The 22634-nt window shown below is 47.6% G+C and overlaps 1 non-coding gene and 1 pseudogene across 1 annotated transcript; both read left to right on the plus strand.

Moving 5' to 3' along the window:
* Positions 1 to 9166: 9166 nt before the first annotated feature.
* On the plus strand, positions 9167 to 21284 carry LOC111765018 (U2 small nuclear ribonucleoprotein B'' pseudogene; annotated as a pseudogene).
* Positions 10115 to 10320, plus strand: LOC111765056 (small nucleolar RNA SNORA73 family). The gene has a single exon (XR_002797517.1). It is a non-coding gene; the product is annotated as a small nucleolar RNA SNORA73 family (small nucleolar RNA).
* Positions 21285 to 22634: the final 1350 nt, after the last annotated feature.

Here is a 22634-nt window from a genome sequence, read left to right on the forward strand (position 1 = left end):
GCTCAAATTAAAAAAAAAGAAACATTATTCTTGTGGGACGTGTTGTGGGTGTGGTATATTTATTAAATAATACACAGGATAGCATGGACTTAATAAGGGGTCCACGGTTTCCCCTGACTGGCAAGGGGGACTGGGAACAAAAGGGTTAAGAACCCCTGTTTTAGATAAACAAAAACTGAGAAAATTCATTGTTGTCAGTACTGAATTACAAGTAATTTTCAAGGAAGTCTTTCAGATGGACAGGAAACATGTTTTTGTGTGTTTACATCTATCTATCTGTACATAATTTCTGTTGTTAATTGCCCTTTCTGGAATTCTGAGTTACTACCTAATGCCACTTGCCATGAAATGCCACTTGCCATGAAAGGAATTGATGAAAGTATTTTGTTACATTAACAGAACAATGATCATAACAAATAATGCAGAAAGGACAATTGTAAACAATCCAGCACCCCTTCTTGTTTTTCCCCTTCCCCTCATTTCCTCCTTCCCTCCCCTTCCGCTCAACCCTTCTACAAAGCCCCAAAGTCTCCCTGCACCGTTTTCCTCCTCTCAACCCTTCTACAAAACCCAGAGTCTCCCTGCACCACTGTTCTCCTCTCAACCCTGCCACCTCCTTCTCACTGAACCCAACCATCCCCAGAAGTGCCTGACACTAATTCCATACATGACTGGTGAAGTGCTTGATCTCCTTGCCAAACCCCTTCCTGATATTCTAGATGCCCCTCTTCCTAATCCTACTCATATGTGGTTTACTGATGGCAGTTCTACAAACCTTGCCACCACCACTCAGGCTGGATATGCTATTGTCACCTTAACTGAGCCTGTTGAGGTAGATCACCCCTTGCCCCTGACACAACCGCCCAACAAGCTGAGCCCACAGCCCTCACCAGGGCACTGGTCAGAGGCACAGACATGCCCTAAATATCCATCTACTGGCTCCAAACATGCACACCACACCCTACATTCACACACCCCTGTCTGGTGGGGGAGAGGGTTCCTGACTTCTAGCCGATCCTCCATTGTGAAGAAAATCTCATCTACAATCTATCAAAATGACATCACTTCCAAGCCAAGCTGCTGTAATTCACCGCAAAGGGCACCAAGAATCAAATTCCCCCATATCTGTTGTCAATAGCTGAGGTGACACTGAAGCCAGAGCGCAGGCTACCCAGCCCCACTCAGGTTCCCACTCCACCGTCACACCCATTCTCCAGCACTTCCATATCCTCCCCCTATACACCTGAGGAAACCTCAAAGATCCCCCTTATTGGAGCAATGCAAATTGAGGGGTGGTTCATGAAAAACAGGAAGATTGTTTTACCTGAATAAAAACCCATGACATTCTCACCTCCCTGCACAACCAGTACCACGTAGGACACAAAATGCTTTCACAACTCTTATCTAGCTCTACTCTGTCCTGAACTCTAAAACATTTAAAAGAAGTTACAAACAGCTACTCTATTTGTCAGCAAACTAATATCCATGGAGCCTCCACACCTCTCTCTTTCACAGTGCACCAATTTAGAGGCTCTAAGCCAGGACAAGACTGGCAACTAGACTTTACCCACGTGCCACCTGTAAGAAGATTAAATACCTCTTGGTCTTTGTAGACACCTTTTCTGGATGGGTTGAAGCATTTCCATCACCTCCAAGCTGGATGATGTTGTAGTTAACATCCTGTTAACAGAAATAATTCCCAGATTTGGCCTTCCCTCTTCTCTGCAGTCAGGTAAATGGACAACCTTCACCCCACAGATCACAAAAGGGCATTATAGTGCCTTAGGAATTACCTGGAAGTTACATATGCCGTACAGACCTCAGCCCTCTGGAAAATTTAAGTGTATGAATAGGGTTCTAAGACAATATTTAACCTAATTCACAATGCAGATTCAGACACCATGGGCTGAACTGCCCTCAGCTCTCATTAGAATTTGAACCCTTCCTCGAAAACCACACTTCTGAGCCCCTTTGAAATCCTGTATGGACGCCCTTTCACCCTTGCCAATATACCCCCAATCATCAGATTTTGAAAGCAATATAGTCGGCCTAACCCAAATGCGTTCATTCCTGCACCAGCTACCTGACTCCACTCTTCCTGTGCTGGAACCTTCCGCCCCTCGCTGCCTATTCATGCAGGTGACTGGGTGTCCCTAAAGGCCTTTCACCCCAGCCTTTAACCCGAAAGTGGACAGCTCCTTTTCTTGTTCTCCTGACCACTCTCACTGCAGCAAAACTTGTACACTTTCCATTATGGATACACTTTTCCAGATTAGAGCCTGCTCCTCTGCCTTCTTGTAGACAGCAAATTAATAGATCCTGAGGCTCAAGGTATCTACACCTGTGAACACCTTGGAGACCTACACTTGAAGCTCACAAGAAACCAAGGAGACAACGTTCCAGTTACCACTGGCCCCATTTCCCTCTACTCTCTCTCCCTTTCTTTCCTGCCATTCAGTTGTAACTACACTTAAATCTGGAGGCGCCAGCTCATAAATTGTTACTCAAGGTCACCATGTTTGTATCATTCTTTCCTCACACTTGATTGGCTTTGTCACCCCCTCTTCCCTTTCACTGGAGCAATACCTCAACATCTCTCAGGACCTGTGGAAACAAGGAGAGCTTTCTGAATTTTACCCTGAAGAAATCCTCTTCTTCTTTGCCACCCTCTTCCTTTTTACTGACTAAAGTGTCTCTATGATGAACATCCTATATTTTACCCTTCACTCGTCTTTGTACTAACCTCTCAAAAGACCACTTACCATCCCCTTACAGACACCATCCAAACCTTAGCAACCTCAATTAACCATTCCAACTGCTGGATATGCCCTGAGCATGCCCACACTGGAATGCCATCTTTGCTCACCTTTCCTCTAAGCGCAGGAACTCTTCTGTATGTCCACCCACAGCACACAGGCTTTGGAGGCTGATGAGTTACAGACCCCCCCCCCCAAGTTGACCAGAATATGAAAATATCCTTATTCTCCATCAGGTTTTAAACATCTCTCATTTGGGGGAAAATTCATATACTATTGGTATGGTCATAGTCCTATGGGCAAACCTTTTTTATGCTTTAAATACCTATCCACATGACCTTATGCAACTACTTTAGGACATGTACCCACTACATCTTGTATTCACACTCCACTCTTTAACACTACTACACTGCACTGACAGGCAGATTTCAAAGTGCCAAGCAAACATCTTAATTCAACCCTATTTGGGGATGACTGAGACATCAATCAAACACTACCTACACGAGTAAGCAATAAAAAATATAGTAAAAAATGTACTGTAGACAAACCAAGTTATTCAGAGTAGGAACACGATCAGGACAATTACACAATTTAACCAGGTTACAACCGAGGGAAAAAAACAACAAATTTCTTCACTTCTCTTTTCTGAAATCTCCTCTGTCAGACTAACCTGACATATGATATTTCCAAACCCCACTACTCTCCTTTAGGTGTTAATGAAATATATGGTGGAAACCAAATACTCGACATTCCCAACCACCCACATTCCTATTTTATTCCCTCAGGCCCCTCAATGGCACTAACACTTGCAGGCCCAGGTTTTTATTTTCTGTGTGTTAACACTGCATACCTAACGCTTCGTATGTTATGGACAGGAACTTGCACTCTAGCATCTATTATTCCTACTGCCACCATCCTAAAACCCCAAGATATGACCTCCTCTCAGCAAATAGCCAATCTTGGTTTGTTTTTTTTCCCCTCAACACATTACTTCAGCACCAGCAACTGAGGGAATGGAAAAAGGGGTACTTCTTAGGAGACCCAGAATTTGGATACCATGCCTATAATGATCCAGTCCTAGAAAGGTCTAGCATTGGTCACAGCATCTTTCACAGTCTGTTCTGGAGGAATTCCAATGTTAGAATGAGGTAACTTTTTGTCAAATGAAAGAAAATACAAGTTTCCGAGTTGAGAAGATCTAGGTGGTCTAATTTATAAAGTATGTGGTTCCCAGTTCCTTTACAGTCAATGCCCCTACTTTAATGTTGATTCCCATTTTATATCAATCTTCCTTTTGCAACTTAATGCAGTTCTGATGTTGGAGTATTATAGAATACATTCTCCTGGCACAGTGTTCAGGAATTGTCACTGAAAAGCAGAGACTGTGAAAGTGAAATTGATTTTCAAAGAAGAAAGAATAGTTGAAACCACAACAGCAACAAAAATAACCTACAGATTTTCAAGAAATAAGTTGATTAGAGGGGGAAAAAGAAGAGTATTCATATCAGTGCCTGGATGAGTTTTTTTTCCCTTTTGCTTTCATTTTCAGTATTCTAGGTCCTCTTGTAGATGTTTGAGGAAATCATTCATACAGAAATGCTTATTTTTGTCCTTTCCTGAATTACAAAGCATAAATAACTTAAAATGTGGATATTCCATGCAAGAGCATAAGGCCGGAGAGATATTTTGAAGACATGATACTTATGATTTTCCTGAAATTGTTCAACAGCATTCTGATATTGTTCAATATTCCTTATCCAAAAGTTTAATAATGGAGTGGATTCAAACAGAAAATTGGTGTTTTAATTTATAAAATTTGATTTTCCTTGCATATACTGCACCAAAACTTGCACAGTAAAGTGGTTCTATTTTCTTTTTAGCAAAATAGTAATACTCTATTAAGGAATTTACAAACCAGGAAGCTGATCCTGGGTGGCTGCAGGACGTTCCCAGTAGCACTCCATGCCACTTAGTGGGTTACAGGGGGTTATGTGGGGTAAGAACAAGGAAGGCACAGAGCCAAGTTAGGATTTGCAAGATGCTAAACATGTTTCTTTGAAGTTACTGATAGGTAGTAAGAATGGTTCTAGTACAGACAGCTATTGTGCTTTAGGAATATGCACAGTGTGCCTTAAGATGCACATATGGGGTCGGGGTAGGGGTGAATTTGTATTGTCTATGAATATATGGCTTCTCTGGTTTTTGGTCTCCCACTACACCCTCAAGAAACCCATTCTTACATTCTACATGCCCCTCTTCTGAGAATATCCTGGAGCAGTAATTGAGGGACAAGCACACCTAGAGGCAGAATCCAAGTCAACAATATAAAATATTTATACTAATACCTATGCTTGCTAATGTCAAGAGGAAAATTAGTAAAGCACATCCACAACCCCTATTCTATTAAGTTAAAAGGCACTATTAAGCAAGGCATTTCTATATACATAAAAAAAAAGAAAGAATAGAAGCAATATCAGGCCAAGCAGAAGGAAATGAAACCTGAAATGGGCAGCTGAAGTGGCTGCAACTCAAAACCAGACTGACTGCTGGATGTGTGGACAGTTGCTAATTCCCACAGGAGACAAAATGCTTTGAATAATAATATGGTTCTTTTAAAACAGGTCTTTCCACATTTCCTGTGATTAAAAACACTCCTCCAGATACATCCATTTCATCAAATCAGATATGAATACTTGAAACTGCAGTAGTGTAATTTTTTACCCCCACATTTCTTAGGTTTTGAAATTTTGAATAAAATAGGCACTCTGTCAATGAACAACTAGGGAAGAACTCAGTGGAATATATAATCATAGAAAATGTGATATATGTATAGACATACACACACATATACATACCCTGATAGTATTTGTAAAAAGGGTAAAAATTATATTTGAATATACACTTTTTGGGATTGGAATGCAACTGTAAAGGGAGGGATAAGGAGCTAGTGCTGCTGAAGCCCAGGATCAAAGGAAGCACCTTCAGGGCTTCAGTCCAGCAGCTTCCAACTGAACTTTTTCAAAAAATTCATAGTTTCTTCAGATAATCTTTCAAAAATATTACTTAAGGTTTTCCTTAGGAAAGTTCTTGGATACTTTCATATTTAATTGTATTTTGCTAACATCACCTAATCACTCACCCCAAACCATATGGGCTCCCATGCTATCCAAATTTGAAAATAGGATCCAATTTTCCAGACAATAAATGAATTGTCAGATGATGGGGGCAGAAAAGGTGGAAGAGGCAAAGCAGGAAGAAGGTTTCCAACTGGTCGCCTCCAGCAGTTGCATGACGTAAACACTACTCAGAAAACTAGGGAATAAAATGAATTATTGAGCCTCTTCCCTGCCACCCCCATGACTGAAGAAATCCTGAGCTGGCCAACACTTTTTTCTCTAATTCTTTCTCTTCCTTGTCTGATATGGCCACAATGGGTGGTACAGAGACCCATGGAGTAGAAATAGAAAAACATCATGGAATGTGCTTACCTCAATATGAACATCTAAAAGGGAGAAGTAGAGAATTGTTGGGGATTGTGAAAGCAGATGGATGTGTATGGTTTCACACCCTCTCAGCAGGAAAAGTCACATGACCACTGAGCCACACTTACCTCAAGACAGAAATTACATGAAGATGCTCCTGGAAATATCTGCCTGCGGCGGCTTGCTCGGTCGGTAGAGGTGGGGTCTGGCTGCGGACGAGGGGTCGGTCCAGCTCTGGACGAGGGGTCGGTCCCGCTTGGGACGAGGGGTCGGTCCCACCTGGGACGAGGGGTCGGTCCGGCAGCAGACGAGGGATCGGTCTCACAAGGGGTTGCGCGGTTCGGCTGATGGGGTCGCCTGGCGAAGCCGGCGACGAAGGGGTCGCCCGGAGAAGCAGGCGACGAACTGGGGACAAGGGAGGCCAGGCCCTTGTCGGGGGCTCTCAGGACTGGAGGGCGCACGGCAGAAGAACTACCGCGGAGACAAGGTAAACACGCAAGTCCACTTTACTGAGGGAGAGGCAACAGTTTTATAGGGGCTGGGGAAGGCTGATTGGTCGAAGCCACGCCCTATTCTGATTGGCCGCCGGCGAAAGGTCAGTGGGCGGTACTGGACGGGGGAGGGGTGGTGGTTAGAGATTGGCTGTCGCTGTTGCTGGGGGAAGGGGCAGGGTTTCGGGATTGGTGGCTGTGCTGCCGTCGGGGGAAGGGAAAAGGGCGGGCTGGATTTTTCCGCCCACACCTGGCTGTTGCTGCTGTCGGGGGAGGGGAAAAGGGCGGGCTGGACCTTTCCGCCCACACCTGGCTGTTGCTGCTGTCGGGGGAGGGGAAAAGGGCAGACTGGAATTTTCTGCCCTGCGCCTGCGCAGGGAGAAAGAAGGCATCGTGTGGCGCAATCCGGGAGGAGGGGCGGCCGCGGAAGCATGGCTGCCGAGAAGGGGAGACCCGAGGGCACTCTGCGCCCATGCCGAGCTTCCTTCAGGGGTGGCGGTGAGTCCGACCAGCCACCCTATTATGGGGGCAGCGGAATTAGGCCTACCGCGGCCGCTCCCCTGCCAGGCCAGCAAACCACACTTCAGCCGGAGGGGTGACCGCATCTGCCATATTTCTGAAGAGGTGCTTTGAAGATATCATATTTGGCCAGATAGAATGACCACTGTTATACACCCACAGTTTCTTTTTTTTTTATAAAGGGGATTTATTTGGTGTAGGCACTTACAGATACCAGGCCATACATCATAAGTTACTTCCCTCACCAAAGTCTATTTTCATGTGTTGGAGCAAGATGGCTGCTGATGTCTGTGAGAGTTCAGGGTTCCTCTCTTCCAGGGTCTTGCTTCTTTCTGGGTTCAGGGTTCCTCTCTTCCCAGGGATTGCTTCTTCCTAGGCTCAGGTTCCTCTTTTCCTGGGGCTTGCATCTCTTTCCTCTGTGTGCTTACTTCCCAGGGCTCCAGCTTCAGGCTTCAGCATCAAATTACAACATCAAAACTCCAACATCAAAAACCCTCAACTCTGTCCTTTGCCATGTCATTTATCTTTTACATTTTACCCACAAAGGGGTGGGGACTCAATGCCCAAATGATGTGACCCAATCAAAGACCTAATCATAACTTAAACATGCCCAGGTAGAGACCAGATTACAAACATAATCCAATATCTATTTTTGGAATTTGTAACCATATCAAACTGCTATACTCCGTACTCTGAATTACAAAAAGACATTACAATATCTGAAAACACCGTAAATCAGTAACAATGCCAGTACTAAATCATATCACAATCAATTTAAAGAAATACAGTTTGTCTTGGGGCAAAGTCTAGTCTGCTATAGACTGCTGAAACTTACAAAACAATTTATCTGTTTCCAATACACAAATGAACAGACAAAGGATAAACATTTTTATTGCAATAAGGAGAAATTGGGAGGGAAACATGAGTAATGGTCCTCTATGGTTCAATAAACCTACAGAGCTTCCTCCATTTGATTTAAAAATCTGAGAGTCATTCTTGAGATGATGGTTTCTTTTCCTTGGTGCCTATGAGAACCCATCCTTTCAACAGGCTTGCCCAATGGTCGTTTTCTTGACTCTACCTCATCAAGCATCTGAGAGTCAACCAATCTCCAGACCTCTCCCTTCAAGAGTGTTGGGGTGATTGCCACACCTTACCCAATGTTTGGGTTAGAGAATTAACACCCCTAGTACAGTGACATGAAGACAACATTCCCCCTAACCTTTGGCAAACAAGCTCAACACACTCAGAGCAATGAGGTGACCAGCTGGCCTTCCCTAATCCATGGGGGACAGATCCACCCCTCTCAGACCTGTGGGGTGCTGACCTTAACCGCCCTCATCCTCAGGGAATGTGCTCCACCCTCTCTGTATCCTGGGATGGCAAAACTCTCCCTGAACATGCACCCTCTTCAACTGCTCACCCATGATTTCTTAAACCTCTGAAACATGTCCTCTTGAGATGCTGTCCTGTTATGGGATCATAGACTAGATAACAGCCCCTCTGATCCTAAAATATTCTACCCCATTAGCCTGCTCCAAGGTTTGCTCCCCAGAACACTATCTGAGACATTTTCCACAAGCACCTGGAAGGATGCCAGATGCAGCTTTTCTTGTGTCATCAACATTTTCCTCTGTAGCTATTCTCTTCTCTCTCCTTATAAAAAGTTTCAAGCTCCATCCTTAGAAAACAAAATGAGTCATAGTCTGAGACAAGATGTTTCAATACTTAATTTGACAAAGGATCCTTATCTGGAATATGTGATGAACTCCTACAGAAAACTGTGGAAAAGGCTGAAAATTCAATCAGGAAGAGCAAATATGCACTTCACAAAAGAGAATGCCCACCACTTTCTGGCTTTCAGCCCACAGGAGAGATGACGAAGGCCTCAGGTTATTTGGACCATTTAAACCAAGGCATGGATATCAGGCCAAACCACACAGTTTATATCAACAACTAGAATGACAATTTTTTTTTAAAAAATGAGATATCCCTGTGTGCCCTGTTTTCTCAGCTTGACCTTGTGGTAGATATGGTAGCTTTAAAGACTACCAAGATGAGGGGACAGGTTTTGGATATCTTTAAGGAATTGGGCTCATCCACAAACATCTTGAGTCAGTTACAAAGATTTCCATTTTATGGTAAACCAGTACCAATGCAGAATGCAAAAATAGATTCTATATAATAACTCAAATGCATGGCATATTAGTTAACAAAGAAAAGAAAAGAAAAAGTCAAAACTGTGTAAGAGACTGCAACAACTTCAGACCAATGCCAGGTCAGGGAACACCAAATTCAACTAACACCCAAGGAAGTAGTCAGCAAATCCTCGGGTTCTTGACCCCCCACCTATTTTTATTCCTCCACTTACCAGAAGACACTAGTGAGGTAATCTTATTCGTGATGTCTAATCAGTTCCCCTTGGAAGTCCCTAGGTACCTGGAAGACATGGATTTTCTGCCTTTACTCAAACTTTGGTGTGGCTATTAATTCATATTTATTGTTTTGGATGATTTCTTCCAAAAACATTTTAGATCCTCACAGATTCTTACGGCCCCACCAGGTTCAAACACTCACTTATTTTCTATTCCCCCAGCTGCAGAGCTCACCTCCACTCGGCCATGCCTCAGCCTGTGCTGGGGAAATGCTGTGCTGGGGTACAGGGACAGAAAGAAATTAGAAAGTGACATGGTAAATAAAAATATCAGCTACAGGAGAATCTCAACACAGAAAGTCAAACGATTGGAAGCTGGACCTGGAGTGTGCTGAATTTCACTCAAGAATAGAAGGAGGGAGGGGAAGGGAGAAGTGCCCACCTACAGAGGCGGGGTAGAGAGAAGGACAGGAAGAGAAGGAGAAAAAGTGAGCAAGGAGGAGGACAGGAAAGTGTCCTCAAGAAGGTTGGGGTTTCCAGGTGGCATGGGTGAGCACAGGGCTCATTGCAGTGACGCACAGTCCCATTCCATGACAGTGGAGATGAAGCCAGCTCTGGAGCTTGCACTTGCATATTCCTATAGCTTCTCCGACTCTTATGGACAAGGACTGAGGAGACAAATCATGTGGGAAACACTTCTCTCATGAGTCCCAATCTGGATCTAGGAATGCTCAAAAGAATTCGAAAATACCTCAGATTTGAGGAGAGAGGAGGAGCAAAGCCTTGACATTGAAATATAAGGTGTGAAAGTGGATGCTATGCTATCATAAAGATGATCATGGAGGTTTGAAAATTGACACACATCTCCATGTTCAGCTTTTTAAAAAACTGAGTAAATCAAAGAATTCCAGCCTTAAAGACAGAATCATGGGAATTGGATAGAAATACAAATTTTCAGGTCACAACAAAACCATTACCAGTTTTAATATCTAAAGTACTAAATAAACTCATGTATTCTGAGAATAAGAGCAAAGTAGATTAGTCTATTAAACTAACGTACTTATGAATTCAAACAAAGATGATTTTGAGAAAGAAAAAAAAAAAGGTTAGGGTGCAGCTATTCTAAATAAAAAACAAAAACCATGGATGTTCACAACCCAGCCACTGACGTCTTAGTTGATGAGTCAAGGCTCAAGATGATGACATTTGATGGCACTACCTCTGCTACTGTTTTAGCAGCAGAATTATGAAGGGAAGCAGAACCTGTACTTGGAGAAAAGGTAAATTTACGACCATCATCGCAGGTTGGAGGGAGGCTACAAAGGCAGAAAGAGAGGCTGCCTCTTGCTCACAGTCTCACCAGAGCCAGCCAGTATAGTCGCTGAGTGGTTCTTTGATTGAGGATGTTATTTTCATCCATTGAGAGTCTCTTAGAGAAAAAAGAAACTCGAGCACATCAGATCCTCAGCTGCTGGCAGTGAAATCCAGAAGACACTAGAGCTTCTGCAACCTGCATTAGGAAGGGCATAGAATGAAAGCAGTATCCACAGATAAACTTGAACCTTCAATCTTCAAACCTAGAACCAGAGGCCTTACAATTAGGCCATATATACCAGTATTCTTTTACCTTTTCATATTCCATTCAACAGGAAATTAGCTGGGGGTGGGGGAAACTGCTACTTTCTTCAGTAGTTCAATTTTCTGAAGAAACTGTTATGGAGCAAAAGTGGGGCATTCTCTGCCCGATGTGTTCCCATAACCCATTCCTGAGACACCACGTTTTAAAGAGAGAAAGAGTTTATTGCCAAGTGCAAAGCAAGAGATCAGAAGACCTAGGGGCCTAAAATCTGTCTCTACTAATTGCAGTAATTATGATAATTTTATAGTATCCAAAGACAGGCAGTTTTATGCTAATGAATGAGGAAGTTGAGATGACTAATTACTGAGCATGTGCAGATTGACCTCATGCCTAGTCACAGAAACCACTGCCATGTCAGGGGGCTGATTTGGTTCAATCGAGGTCCATCTAGTAAGAGTTTAGGAATTAGGGTGGGTAGTCCTGGGAGGCTCAAGTGCCTTCACTAATAAACATTAGGAGGCTGTCCAGTGATCATAAGACTTTAAATTTGTAAAACAAGCCAAGGGGGTTACAAATGGGGCCAGTCACCAGGTTTCTACAGTCACAAAAAAAATATTACATAGTTTTACCACCAGTATCAAAGATCAAGGCATCTAGGCTCCAGTTCAGCAAGTTCCAATAATTTCAGATGTTGTCTTTTGGCTATTCTGCAATACACTGGAAAGTACAAAGTCAACTACATATAATGACTCAGGGATCCTAGCCATTTGTTAATGTTTAACTCTCAGTTACAAACCTATCACTATTGAAATGTAATTTACCAACATTCAAAATATGGGAAGAAAAAAAAACCTTCTTGAGTTTTTCATTCTGAAGCAAGGAACTTGAGACTCCATGAGATGCTTGGTGCTTCCAGGAAACTGTCTGTAAGGATGAGGCCAGTGGGTAGAGAAACCTGGTCCAGAGTCCAGACAGCTGTGAAGAAAGAAGAGATGAAAGAGGGAGGAGAGAGCACCAGAGAGAGGTTTGTACAGGAGATCTGAGCTAATAGGGAAGATGGCGCTCACTCCAGGGAGGGGCTCTAGGTCTGCAGGAGGCAAAGAAAATACTACTTAATACCAAAAAATATATATATATATATATTTAAAAAATACAATTCTTCATTCCTAATATAGGTTTCAAAAACAAGATCCTGGACTAAATTCCTGGTGGAATCACCAGATCCTGGGAAATGGTCTGGCTTGGGGTCTCAAGTCACTCTGGGATAGTGGAAGGCACAGGAGGGGGTGATGGAAGGGGTGAGAATGCAGGAGGGAGCATCCTGAGAGCACCCTGAGTCTGGTGAGAGCTGGGGGGGCCTGGCTGTGGGGAAGGCAGAGTTAAACACCAAGATGTTTCAGGGGAAGCCTCTTTAAGACCTGGTGACTGGAGGATGGGCCAGCTCTGAGAGGCAGGCAGTGGCCAGTGCCCTTGACCCCAGGGGACATTCCTGCAGTGCTGGGCTCCTCTGCACCTCCCTTTCTCAAAACTAAGGGGTGTGCCTGCGGGATGCCCTTCCCTTTCCTCCCTTACCTAGACCCCAGTTCAGGGTCGTGGTCAGTCCATGGCTCAGGTGGATCCTGGGGCAGGAGCACCTGCCCACAGCCAGCAGGGGTGTATCTTCTCAGGTGGGGTTCTGCCGGCAGTGAGGCCAATTCTTCACTGCACTGGAGGGTTCATAGGGCAACCACGGGGCTGACTCCATGTGGAGAGTCCTCTGAGCCTGGAGCTCGAGACCCCTAAGAGTGAGCTCCCACAGAGCCAGTTGCAGCCATGTCCCCTGGGGTCCCTCAAACTCAGGGTCCCCTGGGGCAGAAGTGGAAGCTCTTCATCATGTGCCCACCCTGCTATGTGCCCCACACAGCATGGGGGAAACCAGGCTTCCTATCCTGCATGGCTGCACGGACTCTACTTTTTAGAAAGTTATTTTTTAAAAAAGATTTATTTTATTTATTTCTCCCTGTTTGTTTTCTATTTAGGATGCACTGGGACTCAAACTTGGGGCCTCCCATATGGGATGGAGAGGCCCACTCCTTTGAGCCACCTCTGCTACTGCTTGTTGTGTCTCTCCTTGTGTCTCTTAGCTGTTTGTCTTCTCTGTGTCATCTCCTTGCCTCAGCTCACTGTCTTGATCCTCTTATTTAGGAGGCACCAGAACCCAATCCCGGATCCCTCATGTGGTAAGCGGGCACCCACCTGCTTGTTCGAGCCACATGCTTCACCAGGACAGCCTCTTCGAAGAACCCAAGGCTCAGAGCTCGCCCAGGAGCGCTGTCATTCTCGCAGACGTAGATCTCCTCGCCAAGCTCCTCCAAGCGCGTCTCCTCCGGGGACCAGGGGCAAAGGGCCTTGTACTTCTACCGCTCGTGCTTGCAGAGCTGGCAGTGCAGGACCTGCTGGGTGCTGGACCCACCTGGGTGAGGGGTGGGGGAGATAGGGCAGCAGCAGGTGTGTGCTCGGAGACGTCGCTGCCTCCTCCAGGGACCCAGGCAAGCCGGGCAGGTGCCCCCTCCCAGCCGCCCACGGTGGGGGGACCTCTCATGCTTGGGGGCGCCTTCCCAGGCCCCTTAGCTTCTGGCTCCCTCCTGTGCACAGGAATCCCCTTTCCCTGAAACCGAGTCACTTTCAAATGATCCAAAGGAGAGGAAGAGGCCAGAGAGCATGGCGGCAAGGCCAGCGGGAGCCGCCTGACGCCCCCGCCAGCTGCGTGGTCCACTCTCCGGGCACCTCGAAGTGGCCAGCACCCCAATGTCCGCTCCTCGCCAGGGCTTGTCATGAGCAGGGGACGGAAGAACTCGGAGGGGACGCCCTTCCTGTCTGCACGAGTAGCAGAGCATGGACTTCAGGATGGGGCGCCCCGGACAAGTCCAGGTGCTGCAGCAGGCGATTGGCTTCCGGGGGCCTGGAGGTGGGGGCTGCGTCAGGGTCGCAACGCTGCCCTGCTTTGCGCATCCTCCCATCTCACCGCGCTGGTCTTTCTTTTACTCCCAACACTGCCACCGCCCGGCGCCAGTGACCACTGGGGTTCAGTCTTACTTCACTGCAGGTTGGAGAAAATGAGAAACCTTCATGCAATACTTTGGTGTTGGGAAAGAAGAGAGAGAGAGAGAGAGAGAGAGAGAGAGAGAGAGAGAGAGAGAGAGAGAGAGAGAGAGAAAGCTACCTCAGTCAAATGGGCTGGGGGGAGCATTTGAACATTGGAGATTGTGGGGTATGTGGTTGAAACTATAATGTTGAGAAAACTCTTTAGAAAATATAATAAGATATTTAAGATGCTTGGGGGGAGGGGGGGCATCTGACACAGGGCAGGCTTCTAGGGAGTGTGTGAGTGCTCCTTATGTCATAGTAGGTTATATCATTGGGTGGATACCCATACAGTGAGAGTGAAGGTATACCCACATCCTGGGGAGGACTGATGTTCTCAGACAGAGAGAATTGTATCTCTCGAGAGAATTGGCAACTCCCAATGGGTTAGGTCAGTTGAGAATGTTAAGCCCTCAACTTTGTTGCAAGTATATGTGAACGTGGTCCTTCAAGTAATGAAGATTGATTGTCACTGTGAGCCCTGAGGGGAGGGGGAAAGAGGTATAGAATAGATGGAATCAGGGTAACCCACAGGTTCTATGGTCATGACCAATGGCTCTGGAGTTCAGAGGCATGTCACTTGGCCCTACTTTGGCATTTGTGTTCCTGCATGTGATGGAGTTGGACTCAGATGTGACCTTTCTACACGTGCCTCTTCTGTCACTTTATTGAACATGTGGTTGACACTGGGGTTGGTGTATACTCAGGAGACCCGAATCTCTGGGCTGTCCATGTGCCAGATGGGCCCTGAGCCTCAGCAGACTTGCAGCTCCTACCCTCTGGTTCATTGGACTTACCCAGGCCAGCTAACAGGGAGTTGAAGTACGTCAACCACACACCAGGGAACCAAGATTGCGAACAACTGCAAGCAAAAGAATTATATCCATCATCCATGTGGAATCTAAGCCCCCTCTTGATATAAAGGTGGAGGGGACATAACCATCCCAGGGCCCACAGGATGGAGGCATAGAGTATGGATTAGAGAGGACTTACTGATATTCTACTATGGAACTATTGTGATTAGTAATGGAAGAAACAGTAGCATTGATGTGGAGAAAGTGGCCATGGTAGCTGCTGAGGGCAGGGAGAGGGAAAAAGAGATATGATATGGGGCATTTTCAGGACTTGGAGTTGTCCTGGGTGGTATTGCAGGGACAGATACTGGGCATTGTATGTCCTGCCATGGCCCACAAGGTGGACTGGGGAACACTGTAAACTACAATGTAAACTCTTATCCATGTGGTGCAGCACTGCTCCAAAATGTATTCACCAAATGCAATGAATGTGTCATGATGATGAAAGAGGTTGTTGATGTGGGAGGAGTGGGGTGAGGGGAGTGGGGGTGTATGGGAACCTCTTACATTTTTTGAATGTAACATTTTTAAAAAATAAAGTTAAAGTTTTTAAAGAAGGAATAAACAAATCTGGTCACATTTATCCAGGGCTTAGTATTTTCTTTTGTTACATCTGATTCTGGCAACAGCTCTTTGCCAGGTGTCATTAGTGTCACTTTACAGAGAAGGTGATGCAAACTGAAAGGCCGGGTGACTTTCCCAGGCCATATAGCAGAGAGCAGGGACAGGCCAGAAGGATGGTCAGACGCCAGCTTCCTGGTCTCCTCGCCTGCACCTGGGAGAGAACTGGCCTCCTTCCATTCCCATGGACCAGCCCAGCGCCCTGTTTTCCTCTTTCACTAAAAATGCTGAGCACATCAGCCCCCCTCCCACCCTGCCTGACCCCACCACCCCAAGAATGCAGGCTCTGGAGCTTCCCTGTCCCATACTTGAGCATGGAAATGTGGCAGGTTCGAGCTGAGGTGTGCCCTGGATTCAAAGACTTAGCACAAATAAAAAAGAATGTATATATCACTTTAATATTTTATACTAATCACATGTTGAAATGACATTATGGATATTTTGGGTTAAATAAAATGTATCGGGAAACGGACTTTGGCCCAGTGCTTAGGGCGTCCGTCTACCACATGGAAGGTCCGCAGTTCAAAACCCGGGCCTCCTTGATCCGTGTGGAGCTGGCCCATGCGCAGTGCTGATGCGCGCAAGGAGTGCCTCGCCACAGCAGGGGTGTCCCCCGTGTAGGGGAGCCCCACGCGCAAAGAGTACACCCCGTAAGGAGAGCCGCCCAGCGGGAAAGAAAGTGCAGCCTGCCCAGAATGGCGCCGCCCACACTTCCTGTGCTGCTGACGACAACAGAAGCGGACAAAGAAACAAGACGCAGCAAAAAAACACAGAAAACAGACAACCGGGGGAGGGGAGGGGAATTAAATAAATAAAAAATAAATCTTTAAAAAAAAAGTATCATCAAAATTAAATTCATGTCTACAAAGACAAACAGGTTTTGTAGTCATGGCAGATGGCTCTGGAGTCCAGTGCCTTGCCATCGGACTGTAATTTGGAATTTTTGCTCCTGAGTGTGATGGAATTTGACACAGATGTGACCTTTCTACACATACCTCTTCTGTCACACTCACTGAACCTGTGGTTGTTGCTAGCACTGGTGTATACTCAGGAGACTTTAATCTCTGCACTGTCCATGTGCCTGCTGGGCCCTGAGCCTCAGCAGAGTTGCAACTCCTACTCTCCAGTTCATTGAACTTACCCAAATAAGCTAACAGGGAGGTGAAGATGATCCACCACCACACCAGGGAACTGACAATATCTACAACTGGAAGCAGGAGAATGGCATCCATCAGGCATGTGGGATATAAGCCCCCTCTTGATTTAGAAGTGGAGTGGACATCACCATCCCAGGGTCCACAGGATGGAGGAATAAAATACGGATTAGGATGGACTTACTGGTATTCTAATATAGAACTATTGTGACTCTAGTAATGGAAAAAATTGTATCATTGATGTGGAGACAGTGGCCACAGGAGCTGCTGAGGGCAGGGAGAGGGAAGAAGAGGTGTGATATGGGGTGTAGGGATTCCTGAAGTAATGTGCGGGGCTCAAGCCACGTTGCTAGGGAGGATCAATGTGCGCAGAGAGGTGAGGGTGTCGTCAACCGTGACTGTACCTGCAAGTAAGCAAAGAAGAACTGATGTCCTGATAAGAAGTAACTCTAAGAAAACCCTCCTCAAAGAACTTCACGCCTGAAGGCTCCTGCTCTGAGAACAGTGACCTAGTTAACTGCTTTAAATAAAGCTTGTGGTGCCAGCTTGGCGCCTTGGCTTTGCCATCAGCTAGCCCTGGCCCACCTGGTCCCCTCTAAACTTGTCTGTGTCTCTATGTGTCTTTCTTAAGCTCCCGGCACCTCCCCTCAGGTTCTCGCTTCACCTACACAGGTCGCGGCATGGGGGCATTTTCCAGACTTGAAGTTGTCCTGAATGATATTGAAGGGACAGATACAGGACATTATCTTTCCTGCCATAACCCACTAAATGGACTGGGGGAGAGTGTAAACTACAATGTAAACTATAATTCCTGTGGTGTAACAGTACTCCAAAATGTATTCACCAAATGCAATAAGTGTGCCGCAATGATGAAAGAGATTGTTGATGGAGGAGTGGAGGGTGGGGTGGGGTGTGTGGTGTATGGAAACCTCTTATATTTTTTTAATGTAACATTTTTTGTGATCTATGTATCTTTAAGAAAGACAAATAAAAACGAAAAAATTAAATTCACCCATTTCTTTTTAATTTTTACACTTGGCTACTAGAAGTTTACATCTCACATGTAGCTCGCATCCTATTTCTGTCGGCAGCCCTGCTCTGGAGACACACAGGACTTCCCTGTCAATTACGGTCCCTCCACCTTCCCACATGTGTCACCTTGGGCAAGCAAAAAAACCTCATTTATAAAATGGAGAGCCTATGTGCACTGACATTGCAGAGTAGCAGGCAGAATAACTAAGAGCAAATGCTGCAGTGCTTCTATCCTGCGGTACAGAATCACATAGACAAAGGCGGGCCGTTTCTGCTCTTCTCCCTCCTCCCCAGCAGGGCACAGTGTGGGGGCTGCGGGGGCCGGCAGTGCACCTCCGCGAGGGCATCTGAGCCTGCACAGCCGCGCACAGCATCTTATCTGGGTCCCCAGGACCCCTGCCCACTGGCCGGTGGACCTGGGCTGGCTGATACGCCAGTCTTCCTGGAGACAGCCTGAGGAATTGCCAGGAGGCTGGGATGGCCTTGTCCCCTCCACACCCCAGAGAAGAGCGATTTCCCTCCACCGTGGGCAGAGAGAGGCCAGCACTTCCTTCCTCTGTGTCTGTGGGGGGATGGGAAGGAACGGTGACCCATCAGGGGTGGGGGCTCTTCTCTGCTTTCTGGTCTCCACTGGTGGCAGGTGTGTGACTCCTTTCAGAACGCAGTAGAGGGGACAGCGGCCACCAGAGATGCACGTGGAGGCCTCCCCTGTGCGAGCGTGTGTGAGTGTGATTGCATGAGTGTGCAAGTGTGTGTGTGCGAGTACGTGCGTGTGTGTGCATAATTGCATGCATGAGTGCATGCGTGAATGCGCGGGCGACCCTGTGTGCGGTGTGCCCTGCCTGCGCGCGCCCAGCAGTGTGACCTCGTGGCCCGCTCCTCTGCCCGCCCGGCCCTCATCCTCAGCCGAGCATGCAGGGCCAGCCCGAGGACCCGGCTGGAATCCGGCCCTCCCGGCGCCCGCATGACCGCGGCCCCTCCATGAGCAGCCTGGCCGAGGAGGTCCCCTGCCCCATCTGCCAGGGCGCTCAGGGAGCGGGTCACCATCGCCTGCGGCCACGACTCCTGCCGCGCCCGCTACTGCGAGCCCGCGGGAAGCCCCGACGCGCCCCGCAGCCGCCCGCTCTGCAGGGAGCCCCTCGGCCCCGGGCGCCTCCGGCCCACCTGGCAGCTCCCGGCGTGGTGGCGCCTCGAGCGCCTGCGGCTGCTGCCCGCGCCGGGCCCCGAGGAGCAGGCCGTGCGCCCGGAGCACGCGAGAAGCTCCACTTCTGCCAGGACGACGCGACGCAGCTGTGCGCGCTGTGCGGGGAGGCGACGGGGCACCGTGTGCATCGTGGGAGCCGCCTGGAGGCCGCGGGGGCCCTACCGGGTGGGAAAGGGGGCCGCTCCCTGGGGTGGGGCTGTGTGTCTGCTTTGGGTTTTCCTGGGTGTTCTGTGTTGCTGCCTTGTGCGTCACACACAGTAGGACCTGAATATGCGCTCGTTGAATAAGCGTATGAACGAAATGTGAGTGTGGTGTCTGCGCACGTGTCAGGGGGGTGGACTGCAGGGGTCTGGGTTGGGGTTTGCGTGTCTGTGGAGGGCAAGGGCAGCTGTGTGAGCACTAGTGCTTGGAAGGGAAGAGCACTGACAGCTACGAAGTGCTGTGGGTTCACATCGAGTGAGTGTGCGCTTTTATTAGTTGTGCTGTGTGCTTTTTCCTTTTTTTTTTTCTTTATTTTTAAAGAACCTTTAGATCACATAAATGTTACATGGAAAGGAAAGGGGATTCCCATCTACCCCACCCCTGCCCCTCCTGTGTTGTGCTTTAGGACAAACTGTTGTCTAGGAGTGTGCGGATGTGTTAATAGTTAACTCACACTTTGTGAGTTCCATGTGTATTTCTGAAATTACATACATATGGGCGTTAAAGAGTATGTACCTGTTTATGTTCCTAACTCTATTTCTAGAGCTAATAGTTGATAAAGCATTTCATTGATGGCTTTGGCATTACCCGAGTTCTTCTCACTCCAGAATCACATGCAGATGATTGATTTGTTCATAAGGGAGGGTTGTTACTTGGACTCACTCCCTTTGGGACATGAGCACAAACTTGGAATAATTTCAAAGAAGGCAGATCATAGGTTCAGAAGCTCAGGACAGATCCCCGGTGTCACTTACCAAAGACACAAATTAGGATGCTTACTGAAGAAAGGAAAGCTCGAGTGGAAACTGAGTCCTGGCCTCTGATGGCCCCTTATCAGGGCAGGCTTGATGGACATTCTTGGGGGGCAGATCAGGAAGAACAGGACCAAAGAGCACACGCCGTCCAGATCAGGAAGAACAGGACCAAAGAGCACACGCCGTCCAGGAGGAGTGAGGTCCAGGCAGGGTCAGCTACGGCCGTGGTTCCTTCCTGGTCACACAGAGGGTAGGGGAGATGACACCTTCAACGAATAATATCTAAATAGTTCATATTCCTTCTCCCAGGATCAAATTCAGAAGTGTCTTGAGAGTCTGAGCAAAGAGAGAGGAGTTTCAAGGAATCCAGACAAGAGAGAGTCAGAGACTCACGTCCTTCTGGTGGTCAGCTTCCCTGCCCCCCCCCCTCTATCAGGGCCCAGGGCCTCCCTGAAACAGGACGGGAGAGCACATTGGGCCTTGAGGCCATTCTGGGCTTGAGTCCTGACTCCAGCAGTAAGGAGCCAAATGACCTCAAACAACTCCCTGACCTCAGTTTACCTATCTGTGAAATAGAGATTGAAAAATAGTCATGGCCCCTCAAGCTGCTGTAGAGATCAAGTGAGGCTCTGCCTTGGAGGAGCTGAGTGCTGTGCCCATGGCACCCACTTATAAAAGGCAGGTAGCCTGTTCCCCTGCCTCCTATCCCCTCCTCAAGCCCCATCCCTTTGGGAAGTTCCAGCAGGTGGAGCTGAGACAGCACATGGTAGTATCTCTCAGAAACGGGTGCAGGTAAGAAGGAAAGCATGCCACAGCGCCAAGTCTGGTTTAACTACCGAACCTCAGGGCATGGGTCTGAGCCAGGAGGGAGACGGAGTGATGGAAGGAAGAAGGAAAAGGAGGGGAGGAGCAGAGGTGTGACTTCTCCTGGCTTTGCCCCCACCCTCAGACTCAAGGCGCCATCAAGAGAAAGAAGGTGGTTTCGGAGTTTGCTCATTTGAGCTCATTTGAGCCGGTTCCTGGAGGAGCAGCAGAGCGTGCTCCTAGCCCAGCTGGAGGGGCTGGACCAGAGCATCCTGCATCACCAGGAAGAGGTCGACCTCCTGGCCACTAGGGAGATCTGCCATTTCAGCCCCTGATTGCAGAGCTGGAGGAGAGGAAGAGACCGGCAGCAGAGCTCCTGACAGGCTTCTAAGCCTGTCCCTCCCTGTGCCCTCTTGCTCTAGGAGCTCCTGCACTTTCTCCTTTCCTAAAACATCTCTCCTTTACTCAAACACCTCTGCACCCCGAGTGGAAGGGGGACCACAGGGCTGGCAGGGTTGAATCCCAGTCCATGATTCAGCAAGCATCCTCTGCCATTTTCCTCTCTGTCATCAATCTTTCCATCTCACAACCCCTAAAATAAGGACGATAATTTACTTAATGACCACGCAGAGATTTTGTGAGACTCCAACAATATAATAGAAGTGAGCATAGCACTTTGGAAAACTTCAAGTACTGTGCAAACAAGTGGCAGGTGGTATTTCCAGTGCAAACATAACCCCAGTGTCCCCTCCATCAGCCGGGAAGTACATCCTGGTGTATTTTGCTTCCTTGCACTGTGGGAGAGATTTGGGGGTGCAATGAGGCACCAGGAGGGCAACATGGTTTAGGGGCAGCACTCTGCACTGAGGAAACGAGACCTTGGGGTGAGCCTTTACTTCTCACCAGCAGGTACAGGTCACGCCCCCTCAGTCTTTAAAAGAAGTGGGTGATCCCCATGTCCCTGAAGTGCAGTAACCCCTGATACCTGGTGCCTCCAGGGATCAGGTGACCTCCCCTCACCCAGGGCCTGGACACTGGTCTAGCAGTGTCGTGTTTGTCTTTTCTAGTTACAAGGCGACTGGGAGTGGTGACACCTGAATCCCTGCTCTCTCTCTCTCCTAGGACATCAGAAGCACTCTAATAAGGTAAGCAATGAGCATCTCTCTTCTCTTTTCCCACAAAGATGAACCACATGCACCTAGCGATTGTCACACAGATACATGGCATAGTCACATCAAGGACATAGCGTCACCTGTGACCCTTCACACACCCCATTCCATCCTCAGTGTAGCCATGGATGCCCCAAGCAGTGCCCAGCAGTGGATAGTGGGCCCCGCCCTTGAGGAAGCAGTTCCTGTGGGACCCCACTGCTCATCTTGGATTCTCCCCAGAATACTGGGATTAATTACTCATACCCTCAAGAAGCATTTCCTATGTGCCCACTATGCACCAAGCAGAATGGTGGCCACCAGGGATGTGCAAAGGCAAAGAGTAAAACCTGCCCTATCTCTGAAGGATCTTCTGGAAGACACAGAATAAGAAGGGAATTAGAGCACAGCGTGTTGAGGGTGGTAGGGGCTGGCCTGGAGCACTGGGTCACCTCCATCGTCCTCAGGAGAAGAGTCCTGTCATCTCCAGGGGTGCTGCCACCTGGCACCCTACAGCCCCCTCCTCTAGGTAGGATC

Source organism: Dasypus novemcinctus, chromosome 22 (genome assembly GCF_030445035.2).
Source record: "Dasypus novemcinctus isolate mDasNov1 chromosome 22, mDasNov1.1.hap2, whole genome shotgun sequence".
Classification (NCBI taxonomy): Eukaryota; Metazoa; Chordata; class Mammalia; order Cingulata; family Dasypodidae; genus Dasypus; species Dasypus novemcinctus.